This window comes from Notamacropus eugenii, chromosome 7 (genome assembly GCF_028372415.1).
Source record: "Notamacropus eugenii isolate mMacEug1 chromosome 7, mMacEug1.pri_v2, whole genome shotgun sequence".
Taxonomy (NCBI): domain Eukaryota; kingdom Metazoa; phylum Chordata; class Mammalia; order Diprotodontia; family Macropodidae; genus Notamacropus; species Notamacropus eugenii.
Window position 1 is genome coordinate 118,558,354 of NC_092878.1, and position 7,809 is coordinate 118,566,162.

Below are 7,809 nucleotides of genomic sequence, written 5' to 3' on the forward strand. Positions count from 1 at the left end.
GGAAAAATTGGTCTTTCAATGAAATAGAGGACTTTCAAGCATTCTTCATGAAAAGACCAGAGCTGAAAAGAAAATTTGACTTTCAAACACAAGAATGAAGAGAAGCATGAAAAGATGAACAACAAAGAGAAGTCATAAGGGACTTCCTAAAGTTGAACTGTTTACATTCCTACATGGAAAGACAATATTTGTAACTCTTGAAACTTTTCAGTATCTGGGTAGTGGGTGGGATTACACACACACACACACATGCACACGCACACATGCACACATACATGCACACACACAAAGAGACAGAGTGCACAGAGTGAATTGAAGAGGATGGTATATCTTAAAAAAAATGAAATCAAGCAGTGAGAGAGAAATATATTGGGAGGAGAAAGGGAGAAATTGAATGGGGCAAATTATCTCTCATAAAAGAGGCAAGCAAAAGACTTTTTAGTGGAGGGAAAAAGAGGGGAGGTGAGAGAAAAACGTGAAGTTTACTCTCATCACATTCTAGTAAAAGAAGGAATAAAATGCACACTCATTTTGGTATGAAAACCTATCTTACAATACAGGAAAGTGGGGGATAAGGGGATAAGCAGGGGATGATGGAAGGGAGGGCATGGGGAGGAGGGAGCAATTTGAGGTTGCCACTCATGGGAAGGGACAGGATCAAAAGAGGGAATAGAAGTAATTGGAGACAGGATAGGATGGAGGGAAATATAGTTAGTCTTATAAAACACGACTATTATGGAAGTCATTTGCAAAACTACACAGATATGACCTATATTGAGTTGCTTGCCTTCAAAAGAGAAGGGGTGGGGAGGGAGGGAGGAAGAGAAGTTGGAACTCAAAGTTTTAGGAACAACTGTCGAGTACTGTTCTTGCCACTAGGAAATAAGCAATACAGGTAAAGGGGTATAGGATGGAGACAAGGGCAGAGAAGGATGATAGAAGAGAGGGCAGATTGGTGATAGGGGCAATTAGAATGATTGGTGTTTTAGGGTGGGGGGAGGGAACAAAAGGGGAGAAAATTTGGAACCGAAAATTTTGTGAAAATTAATGTTAAAAGTTAAATAATAAATTAATAAATAAATATAAAAGAAAAAGCTTTTTCTTGTCTCTTTTATGAAAGATAATTTGTCCCATTTTATTTCTCCCTTTCTCCTCCCAATGTCTTCCTCTCTCACACCTTAATTTTGTTTTTTAGATATCATTCTTTCCTATTCAAGTCACCCTGTGCCCTCTGTCTATGTGTATGTGTGTGTGTGTGTGTGTATTCCCTCCAACTACTCCAAAATTGAGAAAAGTTTCAAAAATTGCAAATATTATCTTTCCATGTATGAATGTAAACAGTTCAGCTTTAGTAAGTCCATTGTGATTTCTCTTTCTTCTTGGCCTTTACATGATTCTCTTGATTTTTGTGCTTGAAAATCAGATTTTCTATTCAGATCTTGTCTTTTCATCAAGAATGCTTGAAATTCCTCTATTTCATTAAATGACCATCTTTTTCCCTTGAATTATTATGCTCAGTTTTGCTGGGTAGAGGATTCTTGGTTTTAGTCCTAGTTCCTTTGACTTCTGGAATGTCATATTCCAAGCCCATTGATCCCTTTATGTAGAAACTGCTACATTCTCTGTTATCATGATTGCATTTCCACAATAATTGAATTGTTTATTTCTAGATGTTTGCATATTTTCTCCTTGAGCTGGGAACTCTGGAATTTGGCTATAGTATTCCTAGGAGACTGTCTTTTTGGATCTCTTTCAGGAGGTTATCAGTGAATTCTTTCTATATTTATTTATTTTATCCTCTGGTTCCAGAACATCAGGGAACTTTTTCTTGATTATTTCATGGAAGATGAGGTGTTTTTTGATCTTGACTTTCAATTAGTCCAATAATTTTTGCATTGTCTTTCCTGTACCTATTTTACATGTCAGTTGTTTTTCCAATGAGATATTCCACAGTCTTCTATTTTTTCATTCTTTTGGTTTTGTTTTGTAATTACTTCATTTTTCGAAGTCATTAGCTTTTCAACCTCCTTTTCCATTTGGCTAATTCTGTTTTTTAAAGCATTGGCTTTTTGGACCTCTTTTGCCAGTTGAGTTAGTCTAGTTTTAAAGGTGTTGATTGCTTCAGTATTTTGGGGGTTCTCTTTTGCCAAGCTGTTAAATTACTTTTCATGATTTTCCTGAATCACTCTCATTTTTCTTTCCAATTTTTCCTTCACCTCTCTTACTTGATTTTCAAAATCCTTTTTGAGCTCTTCCATAGCCTGAGACCATTGCATATTTTTTCAGAGGTTTTGAATGTAGAAACCTTGACTTTTATGTTTTCCTCTGATGGTATGCATTGTTCCTTCTCATTCAAAAGGATGAAAGAAAATACCTGCTCCCCAGGAAAGTAACCCTCTATTGTCTTTTTCTTTTTCCCTTTTTTGGGCATTTTCCCAGTCAATTAATTGACTTTTGAGTTCTTTATCAAGAGAGTATACTCTGGGGACTTGTAAGTTCTCAGTTCCTCCAAGGTGGCACAATCAAGAGGGAGGAGTTCCTCTCCTGACCTGAGCTCTGATCTGTGAGCAGGATTCCCTCTCCAGAGCCTCCATCAGCTCTACCACACCAGCCAGCACTCCTCCTCACCCCAGGGTCACCACTCAGGGCTGAGATCCAAGTCAGCTGCTCAATTCCCTCAGGGTCTTCAGGCTAGTGCTCCAACAATGGAAGCTACCACTGCCTCAGGACAGGGCTACACTGCTGCGTTCCCTTCTCACCCAGGTTAAAGAGCCTTGTCACCGACCTTTGGAGCTGTCTTTGGAATTTGTGAGTTGAGGAATATGGAACCCGCAACTGCAGCTGGTGGCACCTTGAAGACTACTCCAGTCCTGTTCTTGCTGTGGGATAGCCAAGGCTAGGCTGAGCTGTGCTCCGTGCCTGGTGTAACAGACCTTTCCTGTCAGCTTTCTAGGCTGCCTTGGGCTAGAAATCTCTTTTGTTCTGTTGTTTTTTGACTTCTGATGCTCTAGAATTTGTTTAGAGTCATTGTTTACAGGTATTTTATGGTCTATGGCGAGGAGAGCTTCTACAGGTCTGTCTTCTATTCCACCATCTTGGTTCCACCCCCTCCTTCACATTTTGAAAGGCACTTCATGTATATTGTTGAAGAGACAGTGTGATGCAGTGGAAGTTGTGGTAGATTTAGAGTTATAAGACCTGGCTTGAAATCCCTCCTGAATTACTTATTACCTTTTTGACCTTGGGCTAATTAATAGTCCTCTCTATGTTTCAGTTCTTCATCTGTAAAATGAAGAGGCTAGACTAGATGTCTTTTAAATTCCCTTTCAGCTCTAAATCTTACATTCTTTATCACTTTATCACAAAACTCCATAAAGTAGATGCTGTTATTCTCCCCATTTCATAGAAGTATTATTGACTTGTTTGTGTTTGTTTAATTCTCATATTATTATTCCCCATCAAAAAAGCCCAACTCTAAGCATCCCTGTTACATGAGGAAGACCCTACACATTCAGATACTATGCAAGAGGCACAAAAACAGTCAGATAACAGCAGGCTGGAAAGACTTTCTATATAATCTCAGCCACTCTCTGTTTCTGCTATAAGTCTTTCTAAGGACAGAGAAGCTCATCACCACAATGTTGGCTACAGCAAGATTATTTTTTGTGGACCACCACAGCTTGTGAAACATAAAAATACAAGGTTCTTCACTCTTCACCAAATTCTGCAGTTATGGGAGCTGAATAGTGAGAAATGGTTAGAGAATATTAAAACAACCATTTTTAACCTTCTACTAACATTGAACTGCTGATAATATAAATAGAACGGCAGGGCAGTAGAACAGAAAAATTGATGGATTGGGAGCTGGAGAAATTGGGTTCAAATCTCTGAATATTATGATCTGTGACCTTGGGCAAGTAAGTCATATAACTTCTTTGGCGTTCAGTTGCATCTTCTATAAAATAAAGGAGTCAAATTCAATGGCCTCAAAGGTCCCTCCAATTCTACATCTATGATCTTCCATTCCCATTGTCTCTGCCCAAGCATCAGAGAACAAATGCAAGTTTAGGTGAGTGGGACAGATCTTAGCATTCTTACTTTATCTGAAAGCAGAAGACATAAAGAAGTTGCATTTGAATGGGAAAATACCTCACATGTTTGTGCTTCTATTCTTCTATGCCTGTGTCATTGTTTCCATATTAATCTGCTTTCATTATTGATGGTAATAAAACCACTAGATTTAGACTATAACACTCCAGCATTTGCTAAATGAAATTGTGAAATAAACCTGGGTGTGAATACATGTGCATAATTTAACAAGTATATGTCTACATAAGCTTAGTTTCTCTCTCTCTCTCTCTTTCATTTATTTACATATGAAGCAAATGCATTGTTGCTCTATATACATACAGACATGCAAAATATATACTTTAGTATATATGTGTGTGTAAATAGGTGTATGAGGGTGTATAAATATATATGCATATATACACATGCACAAATACACATATATACATACATGAATATATGTATATATATACACTATGGGTTGTAACCTTTATCTTTCGGCAAAGGTGCAACACGAATAAATGAATGAGTGCTGGGTGAATGAATGAAAAAAAGATGTATTAGGAGCTTACTATATGCTAAGAGCTATGCTTAATCCCAGTGAAATCAGACTTTGACCACAAGGACATTATGTTTTAACACAGACAAGGAAATAGTGACCATGGAAAAGCACTTTGGTCTGGAAAGTTATAGAAATGGTGAATAGGACAAAAGAGGAATAGATTGATATGTCACAATGATAGAGTAGATTTGGTCATGGTTCATATTTCCAAAAATGGGATTTGTGGAGGCATGCTCATGGTAATGGTTCAGTTGCAAGGACTCTGCCTAGTAGGTGGAAAGTGAACACAGAGTGAAGTGAATCATGAGCCCAAGTCATGTGGTTTTGTCAAAATGGAATCACTCCCATTAATAACAAAACTTGCTTAACTGTACGTAGTTGTTTTTTCCTTGGAGTATAAACAATTAAACCAGAAAACATATAACAAAAGATGAATTAGCATTTTATAGTGGCTAGAGAGCTAGCCTCAGAATCGTGAAGACTTCGGTTCAAATCACATCTCAGGCATTTTCTTTAATATGGAAACAGTAAATTAAAGGAAGGGACAAAGGGGCAGAATTACTTTCCAGAGTGAGATAGCAGCTATGGAGGTCTTTTACAAGCTAGAAAACTGAGACAAATGGCAGTTAAAATTCCTAGAGCTGCACAGCCAGCAAGTGTTCGAGGACAATTTTGAATTCAGATCTTCTTGTTTACAGGTGCAGTACTCTATCCATTGTGTCCACTTGCTACTTGGATTCTCCCAATGTCCTTCTGGTTAGTCTCCGTGCCTCAAGTTTCTTCTCACTCAAATCCTCTCCCCTTTGCAGATGCCAAAGTGATTTTCTTAAATGTTATATCTGACTATATTACTTCCCATTCACTAAGCTCCAATGACTCCCAATACTTTCAAGATCAACTATAAAGTCCTTTGTTCTGTATTTAAAGCATTTTGCAACTATGTTCATTCAATCCTTTTTGGTCTTTTCGGACCTTATTCCTCTTGACCAACTCTACAATCCAGGTACACCAGCCTACTTGCCCATGATATTCTAGCTCCATTTCCCATATCTGTGTCTTTGTACTCAACATATGCTAAGCCTGGCATGCTTTCTCTTTTCATTTCTACTTCTTGACCTCCCTGGCTTCTTTCAAGACAACTTAAATTCTGCCTTCTGGAGATGGTATTACTATCCACTCCAGCTGCTTGAACCCTCCATTATGAAGATGCTTTCTATCTATCTATCTATCTAGTCTGCCTATTTGTCATCTAGTTATATACATGATCCCTCACCCATTAGAATATGACTCCTTGAAAGCAGATAATATATTTTGTTGTATCCCCAAAACATAAAACAGTGCTTAACAGATGACTGTGTGTTGATTGATTTTGTATTTACATTATGTTATGTTATATTATATATGTGTACATATACATACACAGATATACGGACTTACTCTTGTATATGTGCATATGTACATATACACACAAAGACAAATACAATAAATGGTTATTTCTTAAGACTAATCATAGCCAATGTAATTTATGCCTAATTAGCTTACTGAGAAATTTAAAAGTAAAAAAAAAAACTATAGGAATACTTCTCACTCATAGATCTCTACATCCTCTTCTAACTCTTCTGTTTCAACTTTTCCTTATTCCCATACCATGCTTCAGAGCTGATATATGATAAGAAAGGAATGGAAGCAATGATGCAAACATCTATCTGCTCATATTAGTAAAAAATCCACTGAGAAAATATGTATAATAAACTTTCAGTTACTCAATAGATTATCAGGTGGTTGTGTTCGTACTTCATTTTTGAAGAGGACCATGACATTAGAGAAATGATGACATAACTTGCCCTTGACTTTGTTTTGAGTGAAGGAGGGCTGTGCAAGTTTACCATCCTTACTTTCTCTTCCTGAGTCATCTGGATCCAGTGACCAGATATTCATCAGGATGACTGGAGATGGCCCAGGATGCAATGGAGACCTTGGCCCTTTTAGGCTAAAGACTTTTCAGGTACTCACTTGAAATGAGGTAATGCCCGTTCAGTGAATAGGCCTCTTTAAGACCTAGTTATAGAAAGGAAAAATAAATAAATAAATAGATAGATAGATAGATAGATAGATAGATAGATAGATAGATAGATAGATAGATAGGTAAATAGGTAAATAAATAAATAAATAAATGAATGAATGAATGAATGAATGAATGAATCAATCAATCAATCAATCAATCAACCAATCAATCAAGCTGTGAGGGGCCTCAGGACCCTCAGGGTTGTAGTTTCAAAGAGAAACAGTTACAATTGACATTCACTCTAAGCCAGGTGGGTCTATATTACAGTCACTGAGTGGAGCTTGGGCAGGGATCCATTGTTCAATTTATGAGCTTCAGAGAGCACTGGGTATGAGGTTTTAGGAACTGAGGTTTTAGGAAATACAAAAAGTAAAAGAAGGAAGAAAGAATGGAAGAAAGAGAGGAAGAAGAAAGAAAAAATCTACCCAGTACATCCCAAGTTAATTGAGCAGCTTGTGGCCATCAAAATTTACCTTCTTTTGGAAAGGAGAAGGAAGAGGAGAGATAGAGGTTGAAAAGGACTTAGGCTAAAAGGCCAAGGTCTCCCATTGCATCCTGGGCCATCTCCAGTCATCCTGATGAATATCTGGTCACTGGATCCAGATGACTCAGGAAGAGAAAGTAAGGATGGTAAACTTGCACAGCCCTCCTTCACTCAAAACAAAGTCAAGGGCAAGTTATGTCATCATTTCTCTAATGTCATGGTCCTCTTCAAAAATGAAGGATTAACACAATGTATGAGTAGACCAAGCTGCCTGAATGTGGACCCAGTTAGCTGGGCAACTCAGCTCATGCTCTCGATCAATTTCCTCCTCTCTTCTCCTCTCCAAAAGAAGGTAAATTTTGATGGCCAGAAGCTTCCCAGTTAACTTGGAGTTTACTAGCTAGATATCTTTCCTTCCTTCCTTCCTTCCTTCCTACCTTCCTTCCTTCCTTCCTTCCTTCCTTCCTTCCTTCCTTCCTTCTCCTTCCTTCCTTCCTTCCTTCCTTCTTTCCTTCTTTCCTTCCTTCTTTCCTTCTTTCTTTCTTTCTTTCTTCTTTCTTTCTTTCTTCTTCTTTCTTTCTTCCTTCCTTCCTTCTCTTTCCTTCCTTCCTTCCTTCCTTCCTTCCTTCC